The sequence below is a fragment of the Taudactylus pleione genome, unplaced genomic scaffold, assembly GCF_031769625.1.
Source record: "Taudactylus pleione unplaced genomic scaffold, aTauple2 ptg000316l, whole genome shotgun sequence".
In the NCBI taxonomy this organism is placed as follows: domain Eukaryota; kingdom Metazoa; phylum Chordata; class Amphibia; order Anura; family Myobatrachidae; genus Taudactylus; species Taudactylus pleione.
Window position 1 is genome coordinate 10,841,114 of NW_028284717.1, and position 20,646 is coordinate 10,861,759.

At 43.5% G+C, this 20,646-nt stretch overlaps 1 long non-coding RNA gene across 1 annotated transcript in view; it reads right to left on the reverse strand.

Moving 5' to 3' along the window:
- Positions 1 to 2,069: 2,069 nt before the first annotated feature.
- LOC148510572 (uncharacterized) overlaps positions 2,070 to 20,646 on the reverse strand; it is a 267,554-nt gene continuing 248,977 nt past the window's right edge. Inside the window, exon 3 of the long non-coding RNA XR_015869397.1 lies at positions 2,070 to 2,171. This is a non-coding gene — a long non-coding RNA (uncharacterized LOC148510572). The remainder of the gene's footprint in view (positions 2,172 to 20,646) is intronic.

Below are 20,646 nucleotides of genomic sequence, written 5' to 3' on the forward strand. Positions count from 1 at the left end.
TCATCAGCGTAGGTTGGAGGATGTCTTAAGTTAGTGGCTTAAGGTAGCCTGAAGCAAACACAGTATCCAGCTGGACTAGTAATCATTAGTTGTCAGTTTCAGGAGAGTACAAACAGCATTACTGCAGTATAAGGTCACCAAGGATCATAATCCATTAAGGATCACAGCGACCTACAAGGTCACCCTAAGCCTACAAGGAGCAGTCAAGTGGGTGAAAATATATATTTGAAGAAAAAAAATCTTTTTGGAAAACATGATGTGCTTATTACTAGGAAATATAGGAAATATATTAGTTGTGCTGAGTTTGTGAATCCTACTTTTATTTCTGTATATATATATATATATATATATATATATATATATTAAAACATCCTAAGTATGCGCTAACTTGTATGAAAACAGATTAATTTAAACAGTAAATAGTGAACAATAGATAGTCCAGCTGCCACTCTGTGGGTGGTCTTTTGTTGGTTAAAGACCGAATAGGTAGAATGCGAATAATGTCTTGGAGTGCGCTTCAATATTGATACTTACTAATCAGTATTCACTGATAAACTCCACTTTGAAGAACCAATAGTTTGTAAAATTGGGTGTCCTGGAACTGGAAGACCACTGGTGTTGTGTAGCACTTTTCTTTGGCTCCTGTAATCCGACCCTCATACCAAAAACACCCAACAAAAGGCCAAGAGTTAAATGTAGTAAAGGTGTTTTATTGATGACAATTCTATAAATGTATTTAAATGGTTCTGCTTACAAAAGTTAGTTTAAAGATGCAGGTCCACCACACTAGGGAGAGATGTTTGGTAACATCCTGTCTCCCACCATGAGAGGGTGTGAACTCATGACAGTGGTCTTACTTAGTGTTGGCATATCCTGCGCCTTTGCACGACGTGTTTCGTCTTAAAGAAGACTTCCTCAGAGGTAGATCAATAGGATTGATTGTATATATATATATATATATATGTCTTAACAACAGAAAATCCTTCTATGGTTTGAATGGTCCTCACAAGTGGTGATGTGTAGTCTCTCTGTGTATATATAATGAAAAGAAGCAGGCACTTAAAAGGGACTCCATGATAATTTATCCTAATTAAAGTAAAGGCTCAGTCATAACATTAAAACCACTGATAGGTGAAGTAAATAACATTGATTATCTCATTACAAAGGCACCTGTCAAGGGATGGGATATATTATTAGGCAGCTAGTGAACCTTGACAAGGGCCAAATTGTGATGGCTAAACAACTAGGTCAGAACATCTCCAAAATGCAGGTCTTGTTTGCTGTTCCAAGTATGCAGTGCTTAGTACCTACAAAAGTGATACAAGGAAAGACAACTGGTGAACCGGCGACAGGGTCTTGGGTGCCCAAGGCTTATTGATTTGAAGGCTATCCCGTCTGGTCTGATCCCACAGGAGAGCTACTGTAGCACAAAGTAAATGCTTGCTATGATAGAAAGGTGTCAGAACACACAGTGCATCATAGCTTGCTGCATATGGGGCTGGAGACTGATCAGAGTGGCCACTGCTGTCCACCACCAAAAGTGTATACAATGGGCACCTGAGTGTCAAAAATGGACCATGAAGCAAAGCAGGTGGCCTGGTGTAATGAATCACATTTTACATCATGTGGACAACCGGTACATGTCTGTTGTTTACTTGGGGAAGAGATAGTATCAGGATGCACTATGGGAAGAAGGCAAGCTGGTGGAGGCAGTGTGATGCTCTGGGAAACCTTGGGACCTGGCATTCATATGGATGTTACTTTGACATGTACACCTACCTAAACATTGTTGCAGGCCAAGTACACCCCTTCATGGCAACTGTATTCCCTGATGACAGTGGCCTCTTTCACCAGGAAAATGCTCCCTGCCACACTGCATAAATTGTTCAGGAATAGTTTGAGGAACATGATAAGGAATTCATGGTGTAGATTTGGCCTCCGAATTCCCCAGATCTCATTCTGATCGAGTATCTGTGGGATGTGCTGGAAAAATAAGTCAGTGCCATGGTGGCCTCATCTCGCAACATATGTGGATTTAAACAGAAGGTGATGAATATACGTACCAAAAGTAAGATAATAAAGGCTTATCTGATATTCAGTTGTTGGTATGGGTTCCCAGGATTTCAGGTGGAGCTTAAGTCCTGTATTTTCCGGGGACCTGGTTTATGCTCCTACAAGTGTAAAAGGATATAAAGAGAAATTTAGTGTAATATTCTATATTAAGTAGAGATGATATGCGTGCAATCATATGTAAATGATAGTATACAGCAGCTTCTAGTTTCTACATTCGGGATTCTCTCTGGCAACAAGCAGAGCATATGGCAATAATCCTAGAGCACCAGTTACTATACGTGATTACAGTAACAGTCTGCTATGAGACGTGAGGCTGAGGTGGGTCAGCAGCTACGCTCTTCTCATGACTGTCACATCTTGTCTCTGAAAGCCTTATTGTAGAGTCTGCTACACATACTGTTCCAACAACTATAGTGCTGTAAAATGATTGTGACATAACTGTACATATAATGAAACACAAGGGAAGGGGCCCTGCTCATTAGATTTAACAGGATAAAAGAGATGCTAAACATGGTCATGAGTGAACATTACCAGCCACCTACTGTATATAGCCATAAGAGTCGACTGTATCTAGTCTCTGTTTGAGTAGAGAAAGACTCCACTCAATAACGAATCACTCATCAGCCCATTCACTCTCTCTTTAATGGAGATGTATCAAACCTTTGAGAGAGATAAAGAGGAGAAGCCCATTGTAACTAATCACCTTCTACTGTAGCGATCATTTATCTAGTACAGTCTAACAGTTAGAAGTCAATTGACTGCTATGGACAACTTCTACACTTTGTTTCTCCCAAAGGTTTCATAAATATCCCCTTTCAGCTTATAAATAAATAGCATGTGTTGAAGATATGACATGGACTGGGACGCAGAGAGGGGTGATAGGTACAAAAAATCCAGGGCTCCCTTGGGATCCCAGCAGTGGAAATGGTGGGAATGATGGTGGGTGTGGATGGGAATCAGTGGGTAGGGGAAAGTAACGGCATAGACAGTTTCATGTAGGTCCTTGATGTCACCCACCATAAGGCTGTGTATGCAGCATATGATTTTGCCAAGACTGTGTGAGCAACCTGGAGGGGGAGGGTTAAACAGCAGATCCAACATGGCCTGGATGGAAGTAAACAAAATGATCACCAGTAGAAATGAGAAAAGCCCCTGATGCTTGAGTTACACTCAAGATCAAATGTGGCCGCATTTAGCAATTTTTTGCAGGCTACGCATGCTCTACCGCGGACATACGCGTCAATGCGTATCTCCAAGAAATTATTTTCTTCGTCCGTGAAATTAGCATTACCGGGTGCCAACTGTGCAGCAACTGGGAGTAGGCGATACTTACCAACTGTCTCAGAAGGTCCCAGAGGCTCACAAATTTTCGGGACTCCAGAAGAGAGGATCTCCCACATCCTGACCACTTCCTACTGAAGTGGGCAGGATGGGGAGATAATACCGGGAATCGCGGATCCATAGAGAGGAGACGGGCCAATATGATACGATGCATTTTGTAGGGCCTGATTCAGAGCCGGACGCAATTAGCGCTCGCTCGTCCAGAAAATAGGGGTGGCTATTCAAATCAACCTTTCGCTCTTTGCCGTCTGTTCACGCCTCTAGGTCTGAACGAGCGAACCAAACTTGCAGTAGTTTTTTGAAAAAATACGCCCCCTGGCCGCTCGCATCCTACGTCATGTCCGCTATTTATTAGATTAATCGAGTACATCAACCAGGGTATGAACTGCTCGCTATTCTTGGGGTTGGTTTTTCCTACCAAAATTTTCTGACTATAAAATAACCCAGTGACGTGATCAATGACGCTGCTGTTTTAATTATGCACACCAATAAAACGCCCGTTTTGACCTTTAAGCACGCCTGCGTTCGGATCTCCACTCCTCGTTTTCAAGCACCTTCCCCCGTTAGCACCCCTCTTTCTGTCACTCAAATTATCAGGCATTCGCTATTTTGCGAGCACATGAATTTCGACCGCACTGACTGGTTCACACATGCGTATAACGATCCGTATGCATGCGCAGTTGGGCAAACATCGCTCGGGGTGAACGAGCGGCCGCTTACGAGCGGCTCTGAATCAGGCCCCTAGAGTGGTCATCTGCATCTCACCTCTGGGCTTCTCTCTGAGAGGAGGAATTAATAATTGGCAAGTATGGAGTAGACAGCTGGAAGACCTTTGTTGTGGGCATATATGCCGGTAAGATGCCTATTTCAGCCTTTTACCTACTGTAGCATTGGTAGGTTTAAGTGATGATAATGATACTTCTTTTGAGAATGTAAAAAGTAGAGAAAATTTGGATTTTGGGTCTGATTCAGAGATGTACGCTAACCCGATGGTTAGCGCACATCTCCGATGGTGGGAGGACTGCGCATGCGCAGGATGTGTACTGAGCATGTGCAGCCCTTCGTCTGCGAATTCGCTCGCAGAGTATCCCAGGCTCAACCTGATTGACAGGCTGTGGCATTTCGGAGACAGAGCGGGAGTGTTCCTGGGCAGCTTTCCCATAAACGGGGTGCATCGCCCCCATTTTCCGGGTGGGACAAGGCCAGGGTCTGTGGACGCAAACTTCCTGGCCTCGCAAGCTGCCAGGACCCGGTCAGGCTGCGGTAAGCTTCAGCTGCCGCAGCCTGGCCGCAGGGACAACAATTGCGACCGATTGTCGCAATTGTTCCGTTGGTTACCCCAGGCTGCGACCTTGGTCGCAGCGCTGGGATCACGCAGATGCAGCACGGAGGTGTCTGACACCTCCTTCTGCATTTGCATTTTAAATGGATGGAATTGCACTGCCGCTTGTGTGCGTTTGTGCTATTCCGTCCATCTCTGAATAAGGCCCTCTGTGTGGATTTAGCCTTAATAGTCATCAAAGGTGAATTACGCCTTTAAGTAGCTTTGATGCTAAAACAAAAGAAAGAAAAAAAAATACGCATAGAACATAGCCCCATATATAGGACATTGATGTGCCATACTTACCGTGTCTTATTAAATATATCCAGGTTTTCCTTTCACTAATTAATGGAAGCTGATAAAATAAAACCTAAATGACAGGTTGACTCTGCTCTTTCACATGTGTAATCACAGCCCCAATTTCATAGCGTTTGACTTATAATTATCACCCCCTTTATCTGGGTGAGTATAGCTGAATGCCTTTATCATATTCCTCTGTCACACGCCCACGGTCTTCATTTTATCCTGCTCCCTCATTTCTTATTCTGCTTTCAAGTTCTGCATTGTAGCAATTATGAACATATTCCCCACTGATCTTTTAATCTTTTGTTCCTCACTCAAAAAGTGAATGCCCTTAAGGAAAAGTTCCCTCCCCTTCTGTGTCTGGCTTTTTTTTTTTTTCAAACGCTCACGGTATAAATTAGCAAATTGAGTAATTTACCAATTGAAGGAAAATATTCCCTGTTTTTTTTTTCTATCTTTCTCTTATTTTCCAGGAGTATTAAATAAATATCATAGTCACCCAGCGCACACTCGCTGATTTTTCCATATTTTTTTTTAAACATAAACCAAAAGCAGCAAAACGTTTAAGTCAAATAAATACAGGTTGAGTCTCCCATATCCAAAATGCTCGGGACCAGGGGTATTTTGGATAACGGAATATTCCGCAGTTTGGAATATTTGCATATCATAATGAAATATCTTGGGAATGGGACCCCAATATACACACAGAATGCATTTATGTGTCATATACACCTTATACACGCAGCCTGCAGGTCATTTTATACAATATTTTCAATAATTTTGAGGCTCAAACTAAGTTTGTGTACATACATGAAATTTATTTATGTTAATACACCCCTTATACACACAGCCTATAGGTCATTTTATACTTTATTTTTAATAATTTTGTGCCTTAAACAAAGTTTGTATACGTTGAACCATCAAAAATCAAAGGTTTCACTATCTCAGTCAGGCTAAAAATATTCCGTATTTCGGAATATTTGGATATGGGAGACTCAACCTGTATTGCAAAGTACCCTTTATTTTTTCCGATAAATTGGCGACCATAGCTGTAACACATAGGATCAAATTGGATATCAGCTTTTTACAAATGGCGTGAAACAAATTAGGAGTCTGATTTATCAAAATGCAACAATTTTGATCAAAAACATTATAAATATAGAAACAATTGGGGTTTTTTTAGGCAACAATAGGGCTTTTCGCCCTTTAATGAATATGCACATAAATCTGATATCTCATTGGTGGCTGTGGGATACATATTTGTTTGTACCACATTACTGCCTACCATGAATGCACATTGTTTGGGCAGATGTTAGCATGGTATAGACATACCGATGGCATACCCTAATTTGACCCGATTCCTGAATGTGAGCTGGAGGCTACACCACTTACTGTAGGTGCTCTGTGGTGTTTGCAGGGATATCTAGAAAAACTGTATGGTTCTGTCAGAAAGCCAGCCAGGCAAATACTATACTACTCTGATAAATACTAAATTACTCACGTCACATATACAACTAGCTGATGTGGTGGCACAGTGGTTAGCATTGCTATTCTTAGTGTCCTGCATTAATTTCCATATGAGAACACTGTGTGGAGTTCGTACATTCTCCCTGTGTTTGTGAGGGTTTCCTTTTTACACTAATAGGTTTTGACAAAATCCTGTGTGAGAGAGAATTTAGATTGTAAACTCTACTGGGCCATGATACGTACAGTGCTGCATACTATGTTGGTGCTATATACAGGTTACAGAGCAGGACTAATATCTTGCAGCAAAAATGGATGTGACTGTCTAAAAATAGGTATTAGAATATCAGGGAAATTAGCATGTCACAGGGGGATTATGAAACATACTGGTGTTGCTTAATTTGTTCCCATTTTTCAATTAGGGTTGTTGGAAAGCGTGGTACATGGATACCATAAATAAATGCCATAACTTGCTGTGGTTACATTGGTGGAAAAGTCCAGACCACTCTGTGCCTAGGCATGCCATCTGACCAAGCTTCTTTTGCCACCAGCCTGGGGGGGGGGAAGATTTGTCCCTTGGCTACCATACCCAGTACATCTCAGGCCACTGCAAATCCAGAGCGACCATCTCAGGACACACGTAGGCATTCATAAAATCTCTGTCAGAGTTTGCAATTCAACATGCTGCTTTGGCTTACAGAGACTGCCATGTCTCAGAAGATAAATAATAATGAACCCTGGCATCGCTGACAGCACTTTCATTCCAATCAAAGGTCTTGTTTCTGTGTTAAACCATATTAATGCACAGCATATACTAGAGCAAATGACGCTCCTTAACCACAGCACTTTCTAAGTCGTAAAACATACTGACATTCTCTCAGTATCCATTCAACGGTAAAACGCACCTCTCCATTAGGTTATGAAATAATAATGAAAATAAAAGATGAGATATCAGGGAGCGTTCCAGTCAGGAAACTTGCTTAAATAGGAGGAAATGTATTAATATTGGATAAATAAGGTTCTTCCTATGGCTGTCCTCTAACGTATAATGGCCTGTCCAGATTTGACGCAAATTTAACCTAAATACTCTGCAACAGTGATAAGTAAAATCCGGCACAAGTCAGTCTCTGCACAATTTAGCCCCAGGCCAGATTCAGTAGCATTTGGGCCTGAGCTGCCACAAGCTGCTGCATATCACAAATGCCTTCAACCCTGACCTAGAGGAATCACTCTGTCTATGGGTAGGAGATGATTAAATCATTATGCTGGATCAATCCTGGGCAGAATACCAGCTGCTACATACACAGCTCAGCATGAACACCAATTTCAGGTCCTTTCAGCCTCTGGAGATAACCTACTCCCCTTAAATGAAATATACTTCCTTAAATACAATTGTTATATTTTTGGCTTCAGAGGGTTAACCCATTCATTTCGTGAAGAGCAGGAAAATGTCGCACTGCAGATTTTAGCCATTAAGTGACAACCCAGTATTGCAACATTTGAATTCAACAATGATTCTAAATCATGACAGTTTATAGCCAACTAGTCTACTGTAGCTTATCATCTACTGTAATTGTGATGTTATTTACTTTTTGGCTGTATGATCTACCTTTCCTCTTATTTATTATATTTTACTAAGATTTTATAGTCTTGTATTTGCAACATGCAAATTTTTTACCAATTTATTGGTAAATCTTTTTGGCTTAACATTGATGATTACTACACTTTAAAATAAACCTTAATAGAATGCACACATACTTTTGACAATAATGTTTTTAATAAAGCATAAAAAGAGTTGGCGTTATTAGTAGATTATATCTGTATAAAACTGGGTACACATCTATACAATTGTCGGGCCATTCTTTCGATTTCGACCTATTCTGTCGATATTGCAAAAGTGTGTGCACACCTTCCATCATGTTTTGTCAGATGAAAACTGATCGGTTCGAAGGATCTCATCTTATTTGCAGTTTAATATTCATTCGTTTCGACCGGGCGAGATCGGATTAATAGTGCAGTGTGTATGCGCCTACCATCATTCTTGCGATTCTGCACCAGCAGCAGCGCCACCTCTGTGGGTGGTACAATCATTTTCTTTCTATATTTTGGCAGACGGGGATCGAAGGTCGGCAGTATGATTGTATAGGTGTGCTGTACACGCATATTGGCAGGCCCGTCCACAGCAGCCATCAGGCCCTGGTAAAAAGGGGATGTGGCCTAATCGCGGGAGGCATGGCCACGCCCCCTTAGGGCTGGCGCTGTCGCGCTGGCAGTGAGCCCCCTCAGCCTGGTACATAACCAGTGGGGTGTGCGATCAACTTGATCACCCCCCACCACCAGGCATAGGAGACTGCTGGCTGCTTCTTAGCAGTTTCTCTCCCAGTGCAGCCCAACACACAACAGCTTGTGCTGGGCTGCTGTGATGTAAGAGCGGGGGGAGCGGTGCCGGACCCGGGCCCCCACCGGGCCCCTCCAGCAAGCCCACCCTCTCGGCACCTCTGCATATCGGCACTGTAGTCAGGATTTACAATCGGCAGTAAAGTCGATCAAACCATTGCATCGTGATCGCACAGGTGTGTACCCAGCTGAACGCATGGGAATGTCTAAGTGAATTTTGTGCAGGCTAATTAATTAAAATATACATATATAAAAAAAAGGGCAAAACAATCACCCGAAATGCTAACTGTTCAATTTATATTTACTAACTTACTCTATAAGGCTGAATCAAATGCAGCTCATTAGACGGGCGCAACTATCGAGTTTCAGCATACTGTGTATGTGCAGAAGTAACTTTGCATATTTTTGTATTTCTCTGATTCTGAGTCAAATGGATCTTTGCCGGATCTCACTTTGGGGTCTATTCATTAAGCCTTGGAGATAGATAAAATGGAGAAATATAACTCCCAGCCAATCAGCTTCTAACTGTCATTTTTCAAAAACAGCCTGTAAACTGACAGGAGCTGATTGGCTGGAACATATCTGTATCCATTTTATCTCTCTCCAAGGACTACTGAATAGACCCCTTTGATTGGGCAGCAGCGCTGCGGGCGAATACAAGAGATCCATCCGCCTTGTGGGAGTGTTGTGGGCATGTAGCTAGACTTCCCTGTTTTTTTGAGTCACACGTGCAGCGAAGGATGGATCTCTTGCATCTGGCATGCAGCTGGTGCAAGTGCAGATATTAATGTTGATGATTGTGGGTTTGGACGGAAAAACAGTGGGTGGTTCATCTTTCTGCTTGAAGCTGTACAGATTCTGGCATTAGCTCTACAGATACTCGTATAAACATAAGGTGGCCAATCTGGCCGCCATGGCATTGCGCAAGCACACCCACTTTGCGTCCGACTCAGATTTAACCCCAATGAGTGGCATTTCAACATTTCATTCTGCAAACTAATCTAATTACTCTATAGTTAGTACCTGCAGTACAGTCAGGGCCGTAACTGGGCACATCAGCACCCTTTGCCGGTCCGCCCACTGAGCACGTGATGTCATGACATCGCACATGTGACATCATGACCCTGCGTAAAAGGGGCGTGCCCTGCAGCTCGGCAAGTGCATCATAGGCCGGGCATCCTCAGGATGTGCAGGACACTATGCAGGTGCTGCAGTAGTAATACTGGCTGCAGGCTGCCGTTCCGAGCACCCTGCTAGCCAGGAGCAACGCCCGTTGGGTGTCGACAGTGCCAGACAGAGCCTCTGCGCACTGTGCAACGGCACCGGTCGCCCATGGCTAGGTACGGCCCTGTGTATAGTGCAAACATCTTGACCAAATTAATACATGGTCAGTTTGCGATATTAATGATCTAGAATGCTAGATCCTATTTTTCCCCAGTACTAGACCAATTTGACTTATTATATTTGTAACCAAAAAAAAACTAAAACAAGTGATTAAGTATTGCAGAATAGCAGAAAGTGCCTACAGTATATTACCTGCGGAGAAATGATATGTCAGAGGAATAATTATGAGTAACATAGTAGGTTATGTCGGAAACTCAGAAAATTTTCCCGTTTGATTAATACTAGATTTGAAGTTATGACTATTTTTGGTCCTGTGTTTCCTGCAGAGGAACTGTGGCCCAGTGATTCTGCTTTCGGTGCAGACTGGAGTAGGAAAGCAAAACTTAAAGGTTTCAGGAGGTCATTATTTTCACATACTTCGGAATAATGAGAGCATCACATGTCAGCCAGAGGAGAACAAAATGTCACATTCTCCAGCTAAAGGTCCTCAGCGGTCAGGGGTCACCCAGAGAAGGCCAGGAAACGGCCTCCAAGGTCAGACAGAGAGCACAAAGAAAGGTCAGGAAATGTCAGGGAAAGAATGCTGCTGTTTTGGAGATGAAACAAGCAAGCCACCTTTTGTGCTGACACTTTTTAAGGTGACATCTCAAGAAGACATTAATTTACTCAACCCTTTTCCTTTTAGAGCGTGTATCCTGGAGATGCAGCATATTATTAACTGTTCACACACCGATGCAGGAGGTTGGTAGGTTTTTTTATTCTGCAGGCTGCTATAGAAATGTCTAATAAACGCATACATTTGCAATTGTATATAGTTGGCCTGATGAAGCGATGCGTGCATCTGCATCCCAAATCACAGGCATAAAATGCCTTTAATAAAAAAGCAGCAGTTATGTCCAAAGTTGCATCTATAGTAAGATACACGGTGGGTCTGCACCAGCAGCATAGGTGGTGGGTTTGTGCTAGGCATACAGGGCATGCACTTACACTCCTGCTTTTAACCGTTTATTCTGCTTGTGAAATATGTATTCACTATTCACTATCCTTCATTATGGGCACAGGTTTCATCTTGCGCTGAATAAACCCCTTGCACCCCATTACCCACCCAGGGTTTCAGTTGCTGTGCTGAGAGTTGTAGTGTTACTGTATTGTACTGTTGTACCATGTACTGTGTACTGTCTTGCTGTTGCTCTGCGGCGCTGCAGACCACTTGTGGCACACTATATGTAAAGGTAATTATTATTATTATTATTAATAATAATAATAATATGCAAGACCACCCAGGATCGGACTGGCCCACAGGGGTACAGGGGAAATTCCCTGTGGGCCCACCACCTAATGGCCCACCTCTTCCTCTAGGGGTCAGGTTCCAGATTGTCCACTCAGAATATACATAGTTAATTAGAGGGGCAGTTACCTGGTGGAGCAGGACCACTGATGAACATGGGTGATTGGTTCACTTCTATAGAATTTAAACCAGGGTTCCAGAGCATGCACTCTCTAATGGTTAGCCAAGCCTCTGTGGTGGCTGGCCACACCCCCCCTGGTGGCTGATCACACCCCTTTGGCTCTACCAGTGCATTCCCTGGTGGGTCCTTCATGCTCCAGCCCGACACTGTGAACACCAAAGAGAGCACCTATCAATGTCAGTAGTACAAAGTACAATCACAGTGAGCCAATTAGAAGCAATCGCTAGCGCTGCCAACTATCATTATCGTGTATTGGCACCTGCCCTCAACCACCCACAAGTATTATGGCTTATACAAGCCTGTGTGCATCTATATGCATCTGTTCCTAACTGTGAGAACACATTCTTATTGTACTTGGCCTATGTTAGAAAGAACTGACACTTCCTTCCTCCCTTTCCCACCTCTCCATGTACACACAAATCTGCACAGGCTCATATGTGTCTGGACAATTTTGCTGGGCATATGCAAAGCCAAATTCCTCAATTTATTCTGCGTAATCTGGCATAGCTCATGTTGGAGGGTAGTGCACTCCGGCACTGTCTCCTCTCTGTCATACATTCCGGGCACTAGGACCTGGAGTCTGCGGGAGATGCAACCTCTGATCCAGTGCATGCCCGGCCTGACGCAAACTATTCTGCAGAGTGTCACAGTACTGTGCAGATGCAAACTACTTGGTTCCTTTCAGGTGTTTCCCTGCATATACAGCTGTTACCCTGTCTGAGCACTGGTGTTACCCTCAGTATCAGGGACGTATCTATAATGGGTGCAGGGTACACTGGGTCCAGGGGGACCCAAACTGCACACCCTGCGCCCATTTTTCTTATACTTACCTCTCCAGAGTCCCACGTCAGCGCTATCAGCGCTGTAAAAATCGCTTGGAAAGTGGTCGCCGTGGCCACTTCCCGACGTTTTGCGAAAATAGAGAAATCACAGGGAAAATGGCTGCCATGCCATGTTCCCGGTGAGCTGCACATGCGCAGTAGACTCCCGGACGAAGGCCTGTACACGGTCCCCTTCCTCTCTTAATAGGCACCTGCTCAATATTACCGCTACCACAGACATCACTGTGTTACCACTGTTAACTCCCTACATTACCACTGTATACTGCTGTGGCCAAGGAACCTGCAAACTTGCTTAAGAACATCTGTGTTGCCTAACATCCACGTTCATATCCCGCTTGACACCTACAGTATTGTGACCACCAAGATCCTACCCAATTGAAAATTGGGGCTAGAGCAAGAGTAACATAAATCCAATATATCAGGGGTTCCCAAACTTTTTAGACTCACGGCGCCCTATAGTATCAGCATTTTTTCCATGGCACCCCCTGGGCCAAAAGTTTCTTATTGAGAAATTCAGCAAAAATTAAATGAAGTAATTTGTGCTTCTATGTCAACTTTAGGGTCAGTTATGTGGTGGATGACAGGGCTGTTCTTCTTTATATCCACATATTTTTAGATTGGCAGTCATTAGCACTGATTTTTGCCTCTCACACTCATTAAAAAGCATTTTATTCGGGACTGGACCACCAACCCGAGGCACCTCTGTAAATGCCCTGAAGCACCCCAGGGTGCCACGGCACACAGTTTGGGAACCACTGCAACACATGCTTTATACACCAGAAATGGAAACAAATGCTGTTTCATCAGGCATCAGTGTCCTAGTACAGAGAGGCCACAAAGATCACTTTCCTAAAGGAAAGTGCATTATGCGAAACAGAAAAGAGACAGTAATAGCTACAGGCACCTGGTGTCAGCAAATGTCCTTAATACACAATAACTGTTATGCAATGATGACAACTGAGTCACAGTCACTAGAACTCTGGCACAGAAGATTTGTTCCCCTTGAATATGACAGTGTTCAAAAATTACTAAATGGGATGGTCACAGGAATGTCAGTGAGTGACACAGAGAAACCTATATGTTAGAGCTGTATATTAGGAAGACAAAGGCCCTCATTCAGACTCACTCGCAAGCGGGCGCACGTACGTTAGGCGTACGTACAAAAATATTTAAATTCAATGGCTCGCTCGTATTTTCGTTCGCATCTAAAATTCCTCCCTAAACTCTGACGACCCCTCCTCTAACTAACGAGCGTACGAAATAGCGAGCGTACATCCCCGAAATGGCTTGAAAGGAACGCACGTACACGTATAAACAGGAAGTGGCCTTGTCAGATGTCGATTACCTGCTCCTTTATTCTGCCTACCTCCATCAATCGTATCATGCCAATCAATGTATCAATTAGCTTAATTGTTTGTTTTTTTTCAACACAATGCAAGAAACTTTACTCTTGTCCGTGTTTGTGTTTACCCGCAGAATACGTACGGATGAAACATTCGCTTTTATTGTTCAAAAAACATGTGAACCACAATTAAACAATTGTACTATTGCTGTGGATCCCCGCATATTTCCCTGGGTTCATTTCTTTATTTAAATTTGCTTACGCATGTCACTGCATCAAGCCTATCCTAACTCTCCAGAGATTTCTGGCCCTGTCGAACACATGACTCATACACTAACCAATAAAATTGCTCCTGTTAATTTCCAAAATACATTAGCCAATCAGAAAATTTTTACACACTTTATCAAAAATGATTTTTAAGAAAAACACCATTGCCATCATGAGAGCCTCCGCATTCACCAGGCGTGAGCTGCTGGTGCTTACGGAGGTCATGGATCGCCGGATCACCAGCCAGCCTCAACCCATGACCAACCGGCAGAAGCGCTCCGCGTATGCGGAGGTACGGTCCCGCCTGCGGTCCTTCGGCTCACGCCGCAACATCGGGCAGCTGGAGCGCAGGTGGTCCGACCTGCAACGGCGAACGCCCCGCTTGCTGGCATGCTTTCGCATGCAGATCCTGGCAAGTAAGTGTTATGTATTGTGGTTTTAATGTTTGTGTTTGTGGGGCAAACTGCGTGTGCATGTTTTCCTGTCTGTTCTATTTATTATTTGTACTCATATCTGCGTCTGCATGTTTTCCTGTCTGTTCTATTTATTATTTGTACTCATATCTGCGTCTGCATGTTTTCCTGTCTGTTCTATTTATTTTTTGTACTCATATCTGCGTCTGCATATTTTCCTGTCTGTTCTATTTATTATTTGTACTCATATCTGCGTCTGCATGTTTTCCTGTCTGTTCTATTTATTATTTGTACTCATATCTGCGTCTGCATGTTTTCCTGTCTGTTCTATTTATTATTTGTACTCATATCTGCGTCTGCATGTTTTCCTGTCTGTTCTATTTATTATTTGTACTCATATCTGCGTCTGCATGTTTTCCTGTCTGTTCTATTTATTATTTGTACTCATATCTGCGTCTGCATGTTTTCCTGTCTGTTCTATTTATTATTGGTACTCATATCTGCGTCTGCATGTTTCCCCTCTTTTTCTGATTTTTTAATTCTACTGCTATTTTTTTTGGTTTTATTTTTTATTATTATTTTTTTTTTTGTTTGGTTGCCCGGATTTGTCCATAAACTAAACGCAATTTCTTTGACATATTTTAGGGGGACAGCCAAGACTCCGCCATCAACGTCCGTCCAGACGGCGTTCCCGCCCACTCTCCCCAACCCCCAGCCAACACTCCACCCCAAATCTTTCCCCTATTCCCCACTCCTCCCCATCCTTCCCAGACCCTCTCCCGGAACTGTCGGGCCTCCTTCCCCTCCGTCCCACTTCCCCCTCTCCTCCACCCACCCCTCTTCCAATTACCCCCTCCCCGGAGTCCAGCATAACTCCGCCCCATTCTTTGGGGAATGACGGATCCTCCGAGGAGGATCATGGAGGTTTGGCCGGAGCTCCCGATTTGTCTCCCGGTATGTTTTTTTAATTTTTTTTTTAAAGCACAAACTGTTTGTATGTAATCATGTGTCGTGCCTTTCTTCGTGTTTTTGTGGCTTGACTTTTGTTGATTGTGAAGGTTTGCCTTTACCTCTTCCTGGTGATTTAAGCATACACATATCATACCTGTGGGAATTTGTACCTAGGCCTTGTATTTTTGCCAGCCCACCCTTTTTATTTCTGTTTTTGGGTTTAGGAGTGATTTGGTTTTTTTTTTATGTTTTTCTGTGGATTCCCTATTGTTGTATTAACCCACACACTTTTCTCACCCACAGAGGAACAGAGGCGTCGGCAAGAGGTGGCGGATGTTGTGGGGCAGATGCGCCACCATGTAATCGGCCTTCTGGTGGCCCTCGACCGGCTGTCTGGCCTCCTTCGGCATTAGATTTTTTTTTTTTGTTCTATTTTCCAAATAAATTTATTAAGACAAATATACGTTGTGGCTCATTTTTAAAAACCAAAACCAAGATAGTTTAGCCTGACATAAGTTCCTGCAAGGATTTCCCTTTTTTAAAAGTTAGATTGTGTTTTGTCTTTGTATGTCAAACAGACACCAGAAACACATAACAGTAACAATGTCATTTCCCTTTTTGGGTGTAGTGTCAATTACAGATTTCTACATTTTCCAGGTTCCTACTTGGTGCGCAAGCTGCTTAGGCCAATCTTACAAATCCCAAGGTTGGGCCAGGCTTCCTTTTGGTGTGGATTGGGAAGCTGAAAACATATTTCAGTTTTGCTCAACTGGCGTCAGTACTGGTTTACCCCTTAGTCAAATGTAACTTGTGTTAACCTGGTTACACTTGCTGTTAACGTCCCAAAAAAGGAAGACCATTTCACTCTTCAAACATTTATTCACAACATAACAGAGAAAACAAAGTGGTCACTCCCAAAAAAAATACACAGTGATAAATTCAAATACAACACATACCAAGAAATAATTAAATAAAAACACAAAATCAAGAACTGGTTGACGAAGGACCATGCCAACATGATTCCACAAACATGGCGTTGCGATATGGGTTCAAGAATATATGCCCAAAAGGACCAGATCCAGGTTTGGTAAGGGTAGCAGGAAGTAGTGAGCGTTGGAGTGCCAAAGATTATGTGAACAAACAGAAGATGGTGAGAAAATTAAAAATAAATTAGATGTTCGCCAAAAAACACAAACACATTAGGTATAAACACTGGAGTTTTGTTCAAACTTACCTAAAAAATCTGGCCACCACATCATCGCGTATGGCCCCCCCACATACTGACCTTCGACCAACCTCGGGGGGGCCATCCTCAGGTAAGGCATCCTCTGGCTGCATTGGGACACCACTCCTTATGGCAATGTTGTGAAATATCCTACACAGGACCACAATTTTCGACACCATATCCGGCACATACATGAGCTCGCCACCAGAGCGGTGGAGGCATCTGAATCGGCCTTTTAAAAGGCCGATACAGCGCTCCACCACTTGCCTGGTGGCTGTAAGTGCGGAATTATACGCACTTTGTGGCCCTGGTGTGGGAGCCAAATAAGGAGTGAGCAGCCAGGACATGCAAGGGTATCCACTGTCTCCTGTGAACAAAAATAGACCACATCAGGAACACTGTGTATCAAGCTTAACATTGTTATGTACTAAAGGTCTCCACTTACCCAGAAGCCACGCATCACCAGCTTGTAGGTTGGTTAATTTCTGCCATATCCCTGATTGCCGGATGACGAAGGAGTCATGAGCACTTCCGGGTAATTTAGCATTCAGGGACAGGATCTGGAGGGAGGCATCACATACCACCATTACATTCAGGGAGTGATAGTGTTTCCTGTTTCTAAATATTGCCTCCAGCCGTGCTGGAGGCTGAAGTGGTATGTGAGTACCATCCACAACCCCTATGATGTGTGGGAAGCCAGCTATTTGGTAAAAATTGGCCTTGGCCACACTAAGGGCACCCATATCCAAAGGCATTTTAATAAAATGATGGAGGTGCTTGAAAAGTGCCTCCATCACTGCCCTCAGGATCCTGGAAAAGGAGGATTGGGAGATGCCCGCCACTATTCCCACCGTTGTTTGAAATGATCCTGAGGCACAGAAATGTAACACCGCCATAAATTGCGTCAGTGGTGGTATTGCTGTTGGACTGTCAATTTGCCGCTCAAGATCACTTTCTATTAATGAGAGAGTGTCTATGATGATTTTGGGAGGTAGACGGTAGCGTCTTAAAACCTCATCATCGGGCATTCCAAAAAGGGTGACACGTGTTCGAAATATCTGGGGCCTTGCATGCCTACGATGCCTACGCCTGGGACGAGTTTGAGGTTGGTCGTCTTCCGGGAGCAGGGCCAGAACAATTCGCCCCAGATCTACCTGAAATTCAAAGTTTACAATGTAAGGCTTTTGACCCACCCCAAAAGTAAGAAAAAACAACTTAGCTTTCTGATACCATCCATAGCTGCTTACATGCCGGGGTATTGTCATGATACGTATAAACTGTAAAAAAGCCAACAATGAGACTTCAAAAATTTAGAGGGTGTTTTTTTTGTTTAAAAATTGTTGCAAGCCAACACAGAAAATAGCGGAAAAACACATTTGGCCATCGATGAAAACGACATTGCACACCGTACGTCAAATAGGGTTCAAATGGACCCAAAAAATGGAAAAGGGAAAAGCAAAACTGGATTATATGATGAATAAGCCGTCAAAAATGCGGTAATTAATTCGCAAATGCAAGTCGCTACACCAACAGTCAAAAATGCGGTAATTAATTCGCAAATGCAAGTCGCTACACCAACAGTCAAAAATGCGGTAATTAATTCGCAAATGCAAGACAAAAAATGGACTTACCCAACTCGAATATATAAGATTTCCACAAAAAACTTCTTTGGGTCCGAAAACAAAAAAAAACTAAAAAAGATGAAATGAGTGTTAAACAAATTAACGAACCACAAAACAGAAGAATACACCAATTGGCCACAAATTTGAATGCACAAAACTTACCAAATCAGGAAAGGATGTTGAAAAAATGAAAAAAATGCGAACGGAAACACCAAAGAAATGTAGCAAAAACAAACAAAAAAACAACTCTGCCAAATCCTCCAAACGCAAACAACCAAATCCAAACCACTTAACCGACAACACTCCAACAACCCCACCTCGAATCCACACACACCAAGCCATAAATAGTGTTTATTTTCCCGCACAAATTAAGGATGAATCATAGGGACGCACAATCAATGATGCGGCCGCAAACTAAGGACGCATGTATAAATACGTCACGAAATCACATAGAATTTCTGGATGATTTCATGCTGGAAGCAGAGACATGGCTTCAAACCAGGGAAACAATGGTCAAAATTGCGGCGGTAAGGCCTTCATGCATTTTGTGTCAATGATTCTTTTAAAACATAATATTGTGCAAGTTGTGAAGTGGCTAAATCTGCATATTTACCCAAATAGGTGAGGAGGATGACATGGAAGAGAGTGCTGGCCCCAGTCAACCCGCCAAAGCTGCCAAAAAAAAAAGGCAGCCACATTTCACAAGCAAGGAGATGGAGGTTTTGATCCAGAAGTGCGTTGACATCCTGCCCCAGGCAGCCAGGAATATGAGCCAAAGCCAGAAGTGGAGAATGTGGGAGGAGGTCGCCGTTGCTGTCAATAGGGTGGGTGATTATGTCCGTCTAGCCCGGGATGTCAAACGGCGGTAAGTAAACACTTTCCCATCCTATAAACAAACCCCATTGTAAAAAAAAGGATAATGGTTCCAAATTCATTCCACAGATGGGCAGACTTCAAATATCGTCTCAAACAAAAACTTGCCGACAGGGCTAGGCATGCAAGGGGGACAGGTGGGGGTCCCACCCCTGTGTCATTGGAGTTGACAGACTTAGAAGAGATGGCACAGGGGTGTGTGCAGGCTGTGGAGGTGTTTGGCGTGTCCAACATGGATACGGACATGCCAGACTTTGTGGCTCCTCATGTTGGCCAAGGTAAGTCTTGTGATGTCACCAACTCAGAAATGCTATTGTGCCAATATGTAGATTCTAATGTGAGTCTTTTCTCCAATTTCCTAACAGAGACAGAGGCGGATGAGTCTGCTCCAGAGGGGAGCCTTGGCCGCAGAATTTCTGCTGGCTCTGCAGGGGAGGAACCAGTACATCCGGCTGAGGACCCTGCAGAAGCCAGTCCAGGGCGTGCCCCCTCGCAGGCAGTGGGCCTCCTCACAGAACTCAATTTTAAATCGGATTGCCATACGGAGATTCTGCAGAGGATGGACGCCAGTCTGATACGGGTGGCTGAGGCCCTGGAGCAAAATGCTGCGGCCAACGTGACCATTGGTCAGGCCCTGGCGGAAAATACCAGGGCCAACATCCGCATCGCCGATGCCCTGGAGCAGCTCGTTCGCCAGCACATGGTGGAGCCGACCTCCCTTCCTGCCGGAACATCCGGATCCTCCACCTCTGGCACAACATCAGCCAATCCTCCAAATGTGCCTAGCCCTGTGCCTAGTCCAGAGGCCACAACATCTGCCTCTGGACAGGCCAGCCCGATGGCATCCCGGACCCGGTCTGGCGCCCACCCTCACCCAGCCAAACGGGCGAGAAAACGGTGACAGCAATGGCGACTTTTCCCACACTCCTTCTGTGCTTGGCTCATATTCCTTTCTGGTCAAAACTTCCCTCTCCTTTCTTGTGAAATGTTTTTAAATTTTGTATTTACGCTTATGTTAGTAGTTATGTTATATTTTTTTTTGGATCAAATATCTTGGCCACAAAAAAAGGCAATACAATATTAGGCCAATTTGTTTGTGTGTAAACAATAAATTAAAAACAAAACACTGACATTGTATTGTGACATTATTGTACAAATGGGTTACATTTAATCCTGGCCTTAAACGCAAAAACTGACCCTCTTTAAAAAAAAAAAAGGCCTCTTTAAGGAACGTTTAAAAAATCACATAGCGATGCAAATTCCACAGTAAACCAAAAAAAAGGGGAGCTAATTAAAAGATGATGACATTATTGTTACAATAGGCCATAACCACCAAATTGTGGCCAAAATAAAACCCCAAAAATGTACGCTAATTGATTGTGTAATCATGACATTAGCA